The sequence below is a fragment of the Ascaphus truei genome, chromosome 6, assembly GCF_040206685.1.
Source record: "Ascaphus truei isolate aAscTru1 chromosome 6, aAscTru1.hap1, whole genome shotgun sequence".
NCBI classification, from domain to species: domain Eukaryota; kingdom Metazoa; phylum Chordata; class Amphibia; order Anura; family Ascaphidae; genus Ascaphus; species Ascaphus truei.
Window position 1 is genome coordinate 123,200,175 of NC_134488.1, and position 15,276 is coordinate 123,215,450.

The following is a 15,276-nucleotide window of genomic DNA, read 5'->3' on the forward strand; positions in this document are numbered from 1 at the left end:
TGTAGTTTCAGGATAATAAAAAATGTTCAATGGCTTTATTTCTCCACAGTAACATAACATGCGGGTACACTGTCCCTTTAACAAAATAAATCCTGCTCCATGATGGGAGAAAAACTGACTAACACAGCAGACCTATCTAGCAGGCTGGCTGGCTAAACCATAACCAAACCTTCAGAGTCTTTTAAGCAGTCATGAAAAACAAATGAAACAAATCTTACTGTGGCTGCAGTAAGTAGTGTGTTGTATCCTTCTGGCTAGCAGCACATCTATCCATGTGCTCTGGTCTGAGAGAGCCAGCTACTGCTAGTCACAAGATCCTTTTCTACCTTGCTGGCTCTCAGGTGTCAGCTTACTTCCTGACTACCTAAGTTCCACCTGAGTTAACCCTTATGAGTGCTGGATGAAGCACTCAGACATATGTCTCCCAGGCGTAACTGATAGGAGTTGACTTCACTCTGTCACATGACCCCCTTATTTGACAACCCAGACTTCGCTCCAGGCCTGAATAGCAAAGATTTAGGTATTTGGAAACAAAATGGGTTTACTAAACTCAAAGATCTGGAGGGCAGAATCAGTATTAAAACTTTTGAACAAATTAAATTAGAAAAGGACATCCCACATTTCAGAATTTTTAGATATCTCCAGATCCGAGCGGTCCGCCCACTATTAACCAATTTTGAAAAGCTCTGTATTTTAGAAACAGACACAAGGGGACTCACATCTCAAATGTACAGGGAAGTGACATGTTCTGGTCCGGTGTATGCTAGAGAGTTACAGTATATGTCCCAGTGGGAAGCGGAACTGGGAGAGGTGCCAGAAGAAGAGGACTGGGATGCGATTTTCGTGGCGGCAGCTAAGAGCTCAATATGCACGACGTTAAGGGAGAGCATATAAAGTTTCAATGAGATGGTATCTCACCCCACTGAAATTATCAACATTTGTTCCAGGCTACCTACCATTGTGCCCAAAACAATGTGGAGTACAGGCTGATTTGTTACACATGCTTTGGTCTTGCCCTAAGTTGGTGCCCCTTTGGGAACAAATCAGAGATTGGTTACAAAGGATGTTAGGCCTCACAATTCCTTTAGACCCGTGGCTATTCCTATTAAACAGGCTTATCTAGGGTTGACTGTAAATTAGTTGCTCATTTTGCAACAGCAACGAGATGTGAGATTGTGACGGTTCAGGGGATTCCTGCTTCCCAATGTGTCCCCGTCACCCCTGTTCTCCCTGCCTCTGACCCTTTTCCTCCGCCTCCTCGTTGATCTCTCCCTTCCTCCTCCCGCACCCGTTCCTCTGCGCCCTGTCCGGACGCACGTCCAGCTGTTACGCGCGTTCCCCGCAAGGTGCGCGTTTATCCCCAAACTCCCGATCCCGTCCGCGGTACTCAGTGCTCGCAGCGCCTCTCTATTCCCTCTCCCGTTACATTACCTCCTGCTGCGCCTCCAGCCCCCTCGCCGTCCGTGGCGAGCGCCCCCGCGGCGCGACGCTCCTCACGCTCCCTGGCTCACACTGTGCGCGCACATCCAGCCCTTACAGAAGGCGCGCGCACACGCTCCACTTGTAGGTCTTCCCTGAGCCCTGGTTCCGCCCCCCATAATGTGCAAGCTATTTCCCTGTCTGATTTACTTGTCTCCTCCCTCACTCCTTCTGACCTATCTCTGCAACCCCTCTCTCTACCCTCTGCTCCTCCTCTCTCTCCCATTGGTGCTCCCTCCTTTATAATCCCTGTCTGTCCTCCAGCTCATTGCTCTGCATAGCTTCTTGTGACCCCTGTGTGTGCAGTCTCTATGCTTGGCTCTCCTGTCTCTTTCAGTGCTGGTTCCTGTCCCTGTTTACCTTTGGATCTCCCTGGCTTGAACTCTGCTTTGAAATGGATAACCCTGCTTTCTCCTGCCCTTGGAACCTGCATTCGGATACGTTTACGCTGCCTTCTCCTATCCTCGAACACTGGCTTATTGACTTGATTACGCCGCTCTCTATTACCCCTGAACTCTGGCACACGGACATTACTATCCAAACTCTCATACCCAGGACATTGCAAGTATCTGCTAACCTTTTCACAACAGGCCCGGCAACGCACTACCACACTCCTGGCACACCCTCACTGCTGTGGGTGCGTGTTATAACCTTACCCACCTCAGTACTGGGGACGGGCCAGGTCTGCGGGCATACAGGCGTTACATTATGCAGAGCCCAATAAATGCAGACCCCCCTGAGGTGGGCCAAGCTGTTTCCTTGGAACATTTACAATTTGTCAGTAGCCAGTTAACCACTGTTTCGCAACAGCTTGCAAACCTGTCTCTCCAGGAAACCCCAGTGACTCTGTCACCTCCTGTCTCAGTGACCTACAGTAACTCAGGACCACGTATACCACCTCCTAACCGGTATGATGGGGACCCTCTCGCTTGCCGTGAATTCCTAAACCAATGCGAGGTGCAATTTGAAATGTCCCCCTCTCTTTTTCCTACCGGCCGTACCAAGGTGGCCTACATTTACGCCTTACTAACCGGCGACGCCCTCGCTTGGGCTTCTCCCCTCTGGAGGCACAAACCTGAGTTGACCCATGATTACCCTAAATATAGGCATGCATTCCAACAAGTGTTTGACACTCCCGCACGCCGGGAGACAGCAGCCTTTTCTTTGTTTCACATCTCACAGGCACGAAGATTCGCTGCTAAATATGCTATAGAGTTCCGCACTCTCGCCGCAGAGACTCAATGGAAAGACGAGGCACTTGCCGCAGCATACTGGCACGGTCTGTTTGATACGTTAAAAGATGATCTCGCAACTCACGCCCGGCCGTCCTCCCTGGAACAACTGATTACTCTCAGTATACGTATGGATCAACGTACCCAAGAACGATGTTACGAGTGACACTGTTCCCGTTCTCTTCCTCCCTCCTCTGTCTCTCACAGGTCTCCTGCTTCGACCTTCCTGGCTTTGGACGCTCCTGAACCGATGCAAATCGGTAGCCAACAACTACAGGCTGCGGAGAGAATGAGACATCGTCAGAAGGGTCTCTGTTTCTATTGTGGTTCCCCAGAACATCGGCTCCAGAACTGTCCCCTGAAGCCGGGAAACGGGAACACTCAGTAAAGGTAAAGGGGCTTTTGCTGGGTACAATCTCTTCTTGCCCCTCTCTCCCTAAGGATCTCCCAAAGAAACTCTTGCTTCCTGTAACGCTGACGGGCCCAAATCTTCTATTAGAAGTAAAAGCTTTCATTGACTCCAGGTCTGGCGGCAATTTCTTGGATCACACCTTCGCCTCTGAGAAACAGATCCCTCTGGTCAAGAGAAAAGCGCCTATTGGACTTGAAGCTATAGACGGACACCCGCTTCAACCAGCTTTCATCATCTGGGAGTCCATTCCTCTTACCTTGACCATGGCAGATGGCCATAAGGAGGTAATAGTTTTTGATATCTTCCATTCTCCCACCGTTCAGGTCATTCTAGGATTGCCTTGGCTGCAGCTCCACAATCCGCGCATAGATTAGACCGACACTGTACCTATCCAGTGGTCCTCTACTCCTGAACCTCGGTCTACCACTCCTCCTGCTGATGTGCTCGCTGGTTTGGATTCCGTTCCTGCCAACCTTTCTATTCTGCCGAAGGTGTATCACGAGTTCCTGGATGTTTTCAATAAAGTTCAAGCTGAGGTATTGCCTCCTTATCGTCCCTACGATTGTCCGATTGATTTAATTCCAGGAACCATCCTCCCGAAGTCGAAGTCATACCCTTTATCCGTTCCTGAAACTGAGGCTATGACGTCTTACATCCAAGAAAATTTGGAGAAAGGATTCTTCCGCAACTCTACCTCCCCCGCCAGGGCAGGCTTTTTCTTCGTGAAGGAGGATGGATCCCTAAGACCCTGTATCGACTTTCGCGGACTCAACAAAATTACGGTAAAAAAACGTTACCCTCTTCCCCTAATTTCTGAACTTTTCGACCGTTTACAAGGAGCCTCTATCTTCTCCAAACTCGATTTAAGAGGGGCCTATAATCTCATCCGTATAAGAGAAGGAGATGAATGGAAAATCCACGTTTAATACGCGATGAGAATCTAGTGATGCCCTTCGGGCTATGCAATGCTCCTGCCATTTTCCAAGAGTTCATGAACGATATCTTCCGGGACGTGTTAGGAACATTTGTTATCGTATATTTGGATAACATTCTCATTTTCTCTAAGGATTTAGAAGAGCACATTCGCCATACCAAACTGGTACTCTCTAGGCTTCGTGCTAATCGCTTATACGCCAAGATGGAGAAATGTTTGTTCCACCAAACGTCCACAGCCTTCCTAGGCTATATTATCTCTGACCAGGGTTTTTCTATAGACCCAGAAAAACTGAAATCTGTTCTCGACTGGCCGCTGCCAAATTCTCTCAAGGCCGTGCAGCGCTTTCTTGGCTTTGCCAATTATTACCGGAAGTTCACCCGTAATTTTTCTTCCATTGCTCTACCCATCACCGCCCTGACTAAAAAGGGTGCTGACCCTACAACTTGGTCTCCCGAAGCCATTGACGCCTTCAAGTTTCTCAAAAAGGCCTTTGTCTCTGCACCCATCCTACGGCATCCTGATACTTCGCTTCCCTTCACATTAGAAGTTGACGCCTCTGATGTAGGAGCTGGTGCAGTACTCTCTCAGAGATCCTCTCCCCAAGAGAAGCTCCATCCCTGCGGTTTTTTTTCTCAAAAATTCTCGTCAGCCGAGAGAAATTATGATGTTGGGAAACGTGAGCTACTGGCCATACAATTGGCTCTTCAGGACTGGAGATATCTCCTCGAAGGTACCAAGGAGCCTATGGCCATCCTCACCGATCACAAAAATTTACTGTATATTGAAGGGGCTCGACGATTAGGATCTCGTCTGGCTCGTTGGTCTCTGTTTTTCTCCCGTTTCAACTATACAATTTCTTATATTCCCGGTACCAAAAATATCAAAGCAGATGCTCTCTCTCGCCAGTACGCCACAGAGAACGACTCCAATGAATCTGCTGAATCTATTCACCCTGCTAAGTGCATAATTTCTGCCAACAATTTTGATATTTTGGATGAAATCAACAAAGCCCAGGTTCACATTCCCAGGAGACTTAAGGTGCCTGAGGGACGCTTATACGCAGCTCCACGTTTTTGCCACAAAATTCTTCTTTGGGGACATTCTTCTAGATCTGCCGGCCATCCAGGCTTCAAGAGGACAGCGGATCTTATTAAAAGGACCTTTTGCTGGTCTGGGATGAACAAGACATTTTTTATTTCATCAAAGCTTGTCCGGTCTGTGCCCAGAGTAAATCCCCTCATCACAAACCTTCTGGGCTTCTCATGCCTCTTCCCATTCCGGAGCAACCTTGGAAACATATCTCTATGGACTTTATTGTTGAGCTTCCCAATTCTAAAGGGATGAATACCATTCTTGTTGTGGTAGATAGATTTTCCAAGCATTCACACTTTATTCCCCTCAAGGGCCTCCCTAATTCTGCTACTTTGGCTGATATTTTTTCTAAAGAAATTTTCAGATTACACGGTGTGCCTATTTCTTTTGTTTCTGACAGAGGTTCTCAATTCATCTCTAAATTTTGGCGTGCGTTTTCTCAGAGACTTGGGATTTCCCTTCTATTTTCTTACGGATATCACCCTCAGACCAACGGTCAAACTGAGAGAATGAATCAGACCTTAGAGCAGTATCTCAGATGTTTCGTCTCCGAGTCTCAAGACAACTGGGTGGATCTTTTACCATGGGCCGAGTTTGCAATTAACTCTCTTAAAAATGAATCTACGCAAGAGTCCCCTTTCTTCATTAATTTTGGATTCCACCCTAGCAGTCTTCCCCTCTCATCTTCTCCTTCTGGTGTTCCCGCAGCGGATCTCATGTCTCTACTCTTCAAAACTCTTGGAGGAAGATTCTGAAGACTCTACAAACTGCCGTTTCTAGACAAAAAACCAAGGCAGATCGACGACATCAACTGGGTCCTTCATTTAAACCTGGAGATAGAGTGTGGTTGTCTTCAAAAAATATAAGGCTCAAGACCCCATCTCTGAAATTGGCCCCGAGATTCTTGGGTCCCTTCAAGATACTGGAGAAGATTAACCCAGTCTGGCACTTCCCCCTACCATGAGCATTCCTTCTGTTTTCCGTGTGTCACAAGGAACAGGGTAGATGTGATGCTCTAAAATTGTGACCAGTCCTGTAATTTGAGTATCCAAATGTATTAGTCCACAATGGGTTAATCAAAAACACGATGGAATGCCCCTAATAGTGTTAATTAGGAACTGGTGGGAATATCAGTGGAGTCAGCAAGACACCCACAACCATATCACATAATAGCACCCAACCAGTACAATATTGATAAATGGACAATGTCCGTGGTAGACAGGAATAAAATAAGGCACTGCGGCACTTTACCTGTACTACCCAGGGGGCACTCTTGTCGTTAGCGGTGTGCAATCCATCCGTTGTAGATCCAGGAAAACAGAGAGCGTAGATAGAGCACAGCCAGGGATATCCTATAAAGTCCATGCAGGAAGAAAGGAAACAGCCAGGCCACTCCAGAAGTAACAAAAAGTACTGATAAATTTATTGCATGCTGAACATACAGAAAAATGAACAGGTAAACGCACCTACGCGTTTCGTACTCAAGTACGAAACGCGTAGGTGCGTTTACCTGTCCATTTTTTCTGTATGTTCAGCATGCAATAAATTTATCAGTACTTTTTGTTACTTTTGGAGTGGCCTGGCTGTTTCCTTTCTTCCTGCATGGACTATATAGGATATCCCTAGCTGTGCTCTATCTACGCTCTCTGTTTTCCTGTTTTCCATGTGTCCCTGCTCAAACCTTTCATCCAAAGCTCCCACTTTCCAGACCGTTCTCGTAAACCAAACCCTGTGACCATTCACGGACAGCAGGAATACGAGGTTCATTCCATAATCGACTCCCGTTAGTCCAGAAACAACTTACAGTTCCTCGTTCATTGGAAGGGGTATGGCCCAGAGGAGCATTCATGGATTTCTTCTCTTCATCTTCACGCCCCCAAACTCCTCTGGCAATTTCATCAAAAATTCCCCCAGAAGCCATGGTACGATCGCCCGGAGATTGATCCTCAAGGGGGGGATACTGTGACGGTTCACGGGATTCCTGCTTCCCAATGTGTCCCCGTCACCCCTGTTCTCCCTGCCTCTGACCTTTTTCCTCCGCCTCCTCGTTCATCTCTCCCTTCCACCTCCCGCACCCGTTCCTCTGCGCCCTGTCCGGACGCACGTCCAGTTGTTACGCGCGTTCCCCGCAAGGTGCGCGTTTATCCCCAAACTCCCGATCCCGCCCGCGGTACTCAGCGCTCGCGGCGCCCCTCTATTCCCTCTGTCGTTACGTTACCTCCTTCTGCTGCGCCTCCTGCCCCTTCGCCATCCGTGGCAAGCACCCCCGCGGCGCGACGCTACTCACGCTCCCTGGCTCACACTGTGCGCGCACATCCAGCCCTTACAGAAGGCGCGCGCACATGCTCCACTTGTAGGTCTTCCCTGAGCCCTGGTTCCGCCCCCCATAGTGGGCAAGCTATTTCCCTGTCTGATTTACCTGTCTCCTCCCTCACTCCTTCTGACCTATCTTTGCAACCCCTCTCTCTCTACCCTCTGCTCCTCCTCTCTCTCCCATTGGTGCTCAACCCCTCTCTCTCCCCTCTGCTCCTCCTCTCTCTCCCATACTGTAGGTGCTCAACACCTCACTCTACCCTCTGCTTCTCCTCTCTCTCCCATTGGTGCTCCCTCCTTTATAATCCCTGTCTGTTCTCTAGATCAGCATTTCCCAAATGGTGGGTCGCGACCCGGCACCGGGCCACGGCACCAAAATTGCCAGGTCGCAGCGAGGCTGGCCGCGCGGTGTCTCCGTCCCCCCTGTTCAATTTTTAAAAAATGGCGGCGATTCCCCCCACGGTCCCACGTGCTTGCGCAGGGCAAACAAGGCTTGCTCCCTTCCTCCCCCCTGCTCCCTTCCGCCCCCCCGCTCCCTTCCTCCCCCCCCCCCCGCTCCCAACGTGGGACGGAGGAGGAAGGACCAGCTCCTCTGCGGCCCGCACGTTACGTGGGATGGAGGGGGAAGTACAAACTCCTACTGCGGCCCGCTTCCCCCCACGGCCAGCTTCCCGAGCTCCCCTCCCGTGGTGCCCACCTCCCGTGCCCCCAAGCCCACCCCCTGTCCCGGGCAGCAGGGGAAAGCGTCCGGCGGCAAGGTAAGTCACCCCACCCAGTCACTGCCTCCTACCCAAGTGCCCATGGCAAGTGCCCCTGGCTCCCTCCCTCCCACCCAAGTGTCCCTGGCCCCCTCTCCAGTCACTCACATCCGTCGTTGCCTGTAATTCACTGTTTGTGTCTGTGTGCGTATAGGGGAGAGCGAGTGTGTGTGTGTGTGTGTATCTGTATCAGTGTACGTGTGTGTGTGTATCTGTGTGTGTGTGTATCTGTATCAGTGTGTGTGTGTGTGTGTATCAGTGTGTGTGTATCAGTGTGTGTGTGTGTGTGTGTGTGTGTGTGTGTGTGTGTGTGTGTGTGTGTGTGTGTGTGTGTGTGTGTGTGTGTGTGTGTGTGTGTGTCAGTGTCAGTGTGTGTGTGTGTGTCAGTGTCAGTGTGTGTGTGTGTGTGTGTGTGTGTGTGTGTGTGTGTGTGTGTGTGTGTGTGTGTGTGTGTGTGTGTGTGTGTGTGTGTGTGTGTGTGTGTGTGTGTGTGTGTGTGTGTGTGTGTAGCAGTGTCTGTGTGGCTGCGTGTGTGTCAGTGGCTGCGTGTGTGTGTCAGTGGCTGCATGTGTGTGTATCAGAGGCTGTGTGTATGTATCAGTGTGTGTGTCAGTGGCTGCGTGTGTCAGTGGCTGCGTGGCTGTCAGTGGCTGTGTGTGTGTGTATCAGTGGCTGTGTGTGTGTATCAGTGGCTGTGTGTGTGTGTGTGTGTGTGTGTATCAGTGGCTGTTTGTGTGTCTGTGCAGGCCCTATAGGCCAGTATAGGCGATAACATTTTTAGTGGGTCATGAAGGAGAAGTTCAAAAATAACCGGGTCACGGAAAAAAAAAGTTTGGGAAACCCTGCAGTCTAGCTCATTGCTCTTCATAGCTTCTTGTGACCCCTGTGTGTGCAGTGTCTATGCTTGGCTCTCCTGTCTCTTTCAGTGCTGGTTCCTGTTGTTGTTTAACTTTGGATCTCCCTGGCTTGAACTCTGCTTTGAAATGGATAACCCTGCTTCTCCTATCCTCGAACACTGGCTTATGGACTTGATTATGCCGCTCTCTATTACCCCTGAACTCTGGCACACGGACATTACTATCAAAACTCTCATACCCAGGACATTGCAAGTATCTGCTAACCTTTTCTCAACATTCCCGGCAACGCACTACCACACTCCTGGCACGCCCTCACTGCTGTGGGTGCGTGTTATAACCTTACCCACCTCAGTACTGGGGACTGGCCAGGCCTGCGGGCATACAGGCATTACAGACATCGCAGCATGTTTGAAACAGAAGAAATTCCAACCTTACCTAAAATTAGGAATAGAATTTGGTTTGTATACCAGATGGAAATATTAACACACGTGGTTAATGACACTGGCACTAAATTCCAAAAAGTGTGGCTGCCTTGGCTGGCTCACACAGACATCCCGCGGGTGAACAATGCCACAATTCTGCTTTGATATTAGCGAGGTGCGTCGTCCCTTGACGGACGGGTGGAACAATAGCTAAAGGTCAGGACTGGGTGGTCCTATGGGGAATGGACACGCAGGGGCCACGAGAGAGGGTCTCTTCGGCCGCATCGGAGTGAGGGACGACATACACAGTAATAGAAGGGGAAAAGAATGAACGACCCCGCCCCCCCTTTCCTTCCTCTTCTCTGTTTCTTTTGGAAATGTTTATTTGCATTTTGATTGCGGTCTTACACCAAGCTGTTCGAAGTGTTTGGTTGAATTGTATGTTTGTATGCATTGGCTAATGTCTGCTGGGGGGGGGGGGGAGAGAGAGAATTGCTTCTGAAGTTTGTGATTTTGACACTCCCTTCTTTCCTACTCATGCTTTTGGCTGCGCTTATAGTGCCGGCGATGGCGACCGAAAACAAATGCATTGCCGCCGCGGGCGCTTATAGTAAGCGCGACGGCGACAAAGCGACGGAGCGACGTGAATTTCTGAAGCTGGTAATATTTGTGTTTTCAAGGGCTGTCGCCTCATGTGACAGCCCCTGAACCAATCAATGGCCAGGTCGCCCGCGACGTTGCCGCAGAGCGAAATACAACTTTTGCTAGCGGCGACGGGTGATGTCACGCATCGCTGTCCCTGGCACTATACGCGCGATGCGACGTCACGTCAAAACGAATGCATTGAATCCGTTGCATGCGCTTATAGTAGGCGTTACAGCGACGGCGCAACCTGAATCTCTGTAGTCAGTAGAATTTGACAGGCTGTAAACCAATCAGATAGCTTCTGATGCAGGGAGAGGGGGGATGTGTGCGAGTGTGTGTGTGACTCTGTGTGTGTGTGATTGTGTGATTGTGTGTGTGTGAGATTGTGTGTCTGTCAAGTGAAACAAACTATATTAACAACTTTAAAATAGTAAATTCTCCCGTAATTTAAAGTAAAGTAAATTCAGCATACAAACAGAAATTACAACTCTCCGTTCCAGCCATCCCCCTTGCTCTTGTCTCCGCCCTCTGGATTCCCCCTTGCCTGACATCACTCCCCATGTACAGTAGCAAGACAAGTTTCCACAACTCATTTTACAAGGAGACCGGTGACATCCGTAGCCGTAGCCAGCACTATAAGAGCAGCCTAAAACAAACAAGTTCATTCTGCTTTCAGCAGCTAGTGATTGAGGAGCCATTCCTGCCCCAGCTCTGCAGCTCAGGTAACTTCCAGCACTTTTCTATAATACTTTCTGCAGTGATATGCATGTGGGTGTGTGTTTGTATCAAAGCTACTAAATAGTTTCCGCTCTTCGGGTTGCATTGAGTAAGCCTGTTTAAATCCTCTACTTTAAAAACAGGAAAACAAGGTTGCAAATATCAGAACGTTTTAATAAATATGTAAGTTGGCAGACTAAGAAATCCCGGTCTCTATTAGGTTTGCTTCCTGGCTTCATATCTCTACATAACTACAGCCAGCCTTGGCTTTTCGTTTGATAAACCTGCCAGGGTCTCCGTTAGAAAGGACTCGTCTTTGCAGCCGCCCAATTTAACGATGCCCGCCGTTTAATGGTGTAATATTATATGGAAGATGCACCTCTTCAGTTTGTGTTTATCTCCCAACCCCATTCAAAAATCTGGATAGTATGTGCACCTGTGTGGCAGGAATCGGACGGTGCAGCACACAGCAGCAATTCCGAGTCAGAAACCCCACCGTAGAGCACACGGAGCAGGTGACACCAACAGGTGATACAATGTTACAGGAGCGTTCCATTCAAGGGTCTTCATTTTTAATGCTTATGAGGCAGAGAGTCTGCAGAGCTGAACCACCTTCACTTCAGCTCAGGAGACGACGTGGTTGCAGAGATACCTGCGTAGGTGCTGCCGATGGCTTCCTCATTCTTATATCTCCCGCCGTATGTGGGTCAATAATAACCTGCAACTAATTACTTTCCCCTGCAGAGGATGCGTAAGAGTTATTATGTATCTTGGGAAGCAGCGCGGGCCGGAGCTTCTATTAATCAGGCTCCGGAAACACCCTGCTTCCTACCTATGTTAAAAAATAAAAAAAAAGTAAGCGAAGACACACCTTTTAAGGTAACTGTAAAGAGCATCAGCTTCATGTTGCATAAATGTGTTAAAGTGATTTACCCAGAGCTGTCAGAACCATTGGGAGGGGGAGGCAGGATGGGATTAGTGATTGGGCACAATGGATACAGGGTCTACTAAGCTACAATACCCCAGGGCCTACAAATCTACCCCAGGGCCTACGAAGCTACCCCAGGGCCTACAAAGCTACCCCAGGGCCTACAAAGCTACCCCAGGGCCTACGAAAAAGTTTTAGGCCCCAAAGATATCTCAGATGGTTCAAAAATGAGAAAAGAAAACTGCCAAATCAAACTTAATAATTTGCTTTAAATTGAATTACTTTACAAAACTTTTTATTATAATAATACATCTACAAATGTTGAAGTGTATACGGTACATACACATGCATGTAACATTAAATAACATTGTGACATATTATGGAAGGTTGAATAATCAAGAATGAGTAATGTAGAGTGTTGGAATCTGAATTTGAATTACGGTAAGTTAATTGATATTAGCTCTGACTAAACATTGACTTTGCAGCTCTTTTTGTTAGCAAAATCACAATGACATTTTTGCAAAAGCTAATTTCTCAGTAGAGAGTAGTGCGAGTGAAGATAGTCATTTCTCTCCCATGGTTTATCTACAGATCTATCTATGATTATGAGAGTGCCCACGCAGGTTTACAAACACTATAATCCGGCCCCATCATTATTCATCTTTTCTTATTATGTATTTATATCTCGCTGCGTAAAAGCCTGAACATCTAACACATCATTTAAATGGGGGGTTTGGGTACATATTTAGTTGCATATTCCACAAGATGATATATTAGAAATAGTTAAAGACTTGCAGGCCTTTTGCAGCATGAGTTAAGTAATAAGAAAGGGTTAGTGACAAAATATATGTTTATGTTGATTTTCAGTGATCTTCAGTGTGCGTTGATCTTGTATTTTGTACTTTTAACAGGTTTCTATATTCACACTGGCGTAACTACAATTGTTGGGTCCCCCTGCAAAAAATGTTGAAGTCCCCCTTCGCCTAATCTCTCGCCTTCTATCTATTAATCTCATTCCCTCAATTCCCCTTCTCTCTCCCACTCAATCCCCCTCTCTCACACTCATCACCCACCCCCTGTCTTCCTCTCTATCTCGCAGACTCCTCTATCTCTCTCACACACTCATTCACCTTCTCTCGCTCTCTCTCTATGTCACACAGTCACCACCCCCCTTCTGTCTCTCTCTCTCTTAGGCTGAGTTCAGGGTAGGAACTACACCCCCGAGCGTCCGTGCGCGCCTCCGCCGTGCGCTCCTGCAGCTCAGCGATCTGTGCCTTGGCTGCAGGAGCGGGGTCGCGGCCTTTGGGGACGTGGCGGGGGCCGTGGCGAACGTGTCACGGAGCTTGTTTGCTGAACCAGCTCACGTGATGCGACTGTAGCCCGAAAAATCATTTTGGGTTGGAGCGGCAAAAAGTAACAGCGTCAACGCTGTACTTTGCCGCCGGTGGAGGATTCAGTTTGAAAAGTCCCCCCGAAGAACCCGAAATTGCGACGGACCAGCACGTGCATGCAAGCGAGCACACGTCTCGTAGCATCCACCCTGAACTCGGCCTTACACACACTCTCTATCTCTATCTTATCTATCTATCTATCTACAGATGCAGCCACCAGTATTAGAACTCTTGCCTGGGAGATTCTGGGGCAGCCTCACAGTAAGAGCCTCAACATTTCTGTGAGATCCTTAACGGCCCATCGGATTAACACAGCGGGGGGTCAAACTGAATGGGACTGCAGGGAACCCCCGCTGTATTAATTCGATGGGCCGTTAAGAATCTCACAGAAATGTTGAGGCATTTACTGTGAGACAGCCCCAGAATCTCCCAGGTAAGTGTTCTTATTCTGGTGGCTGTATCTATCTATCTATCATCCCCCCAATGATTGTAACTGTGTGGGGAGGGGAGGCCTCTGGTCGATTTGTCTGTGAAACTTGGGCCACACGGGTGGATGTGGGCCCAACTTCTTGCACTGATCAGAACACAGGGGACGGAGAGGTCGGACCCAGCAATAAGCGATGATCCTGCCCCACAGAAACCAGAAGTTCCACAGCACCGGGCCGCAGACAGATTTCCTGGGGTCCAGGATAACAGTTCTGACCGCTCCCCCCCCCCCCCCGCCGGCAGGTTTGCAAGCCCCATTTCACACCTCGCGAGCCCCCTCTATTTCCCTCCCTCTTCCCATATATTTCTCTCCGTCTCACCTCTCACTTCCCCCCTTCCATCAATTAACCCACCCTCACGCAATCCCGGCCCAGCTGCCCCACCCCGTCTCACATGTATTTCTCTCCCCCAAGCCCCCAATACATATAAAATACCCCAAGCCCCCAATATATATATATAAAATACCCCAAGCCCCCAATGCATATAACAATACCCCATGCCCCTCAATACATATAACTACCCCCAATACATTTAACAATACCCCAAACCCCCAATACATAGACAAATTCCCCCAAGCCCCCCCCAAACATTTAGCAATATTCCCAAGTCCCCCAATACATATAACAATACAGACTTACCTTGGGTCAGACCGGGCTCGGTGTCTGCGGGGGTCCGCTGGCTGGGGAGGGGGTCCGACCTCTGGCTAGGCCCTGGTGCCGGTCGCGGCCGGGCCCCGGCTCTCAGCTGCCTGCAGGACCTTTCCTCTCTCTGTCTCTCTGTACGACGGGGCTCTCTGACATCACCGCGCAGCGCGCCGGAAGCTGGGCCAAGCTTACTTCCGGCGCGCTGACGTCAGAGAGCCCCGTCGCGCGCCCGCAGTGAAAGCTCAGCGGCGTGGGACAGAGAGAGGAAAGGTCCTGCAAGCAGCTGAGAGCTGGGGCCCGGCCGCGACCGGCATCAAGGCCTGGCCAGAGGTCGGGGGAAATTTGCAGCACTGGCCGGCCAGGCCCCCCCCACCCCCACCCCCAGGGGAAAACTGGGGCGCTCCCTATTTTGTGGCTTGTAGTGACGCCTAAAAAAATAGTGTATAACCAAAAGAAGGGGAGAATATATACTGGCCCTTGTAGTTTTCTGCAGCTGGACCAGAGAGAAGACAAAGCCCGGAGTCTTCTTATGGCGGCAGTGGAGATGGTGGATTGGTCAGCGCAAGGACTCAAGATTAGAGAGGGAGTAAAATACACAAAATAATTGGGTTAGATAACCATATGCATTTAATCAATAGACATATGTATAAATAAAATAAAATGCATAATATATCAAATATAAAAAATATATAATATATAATATATAATATATAATATATATATATATTGTTTTGTCAATTGGATGCAGCATTGGGCACCCCCTGTCTCTTGTTATATACAATTGCCACGCTCAGTAGCTCTCTGGTTGACATAAATATATATTCACTTTGTGGTGGGTGTGGGAGTTTGAGCTTGCTGGGTATCTGTGTTAACCTATGTCTCTTTGGAGGCTGTGGCACCTCCCCCCAGAGCTCACTCCTCCTCCTTCACCCTTTTAACTTGGAAGGTCATTTCACTTGCTGC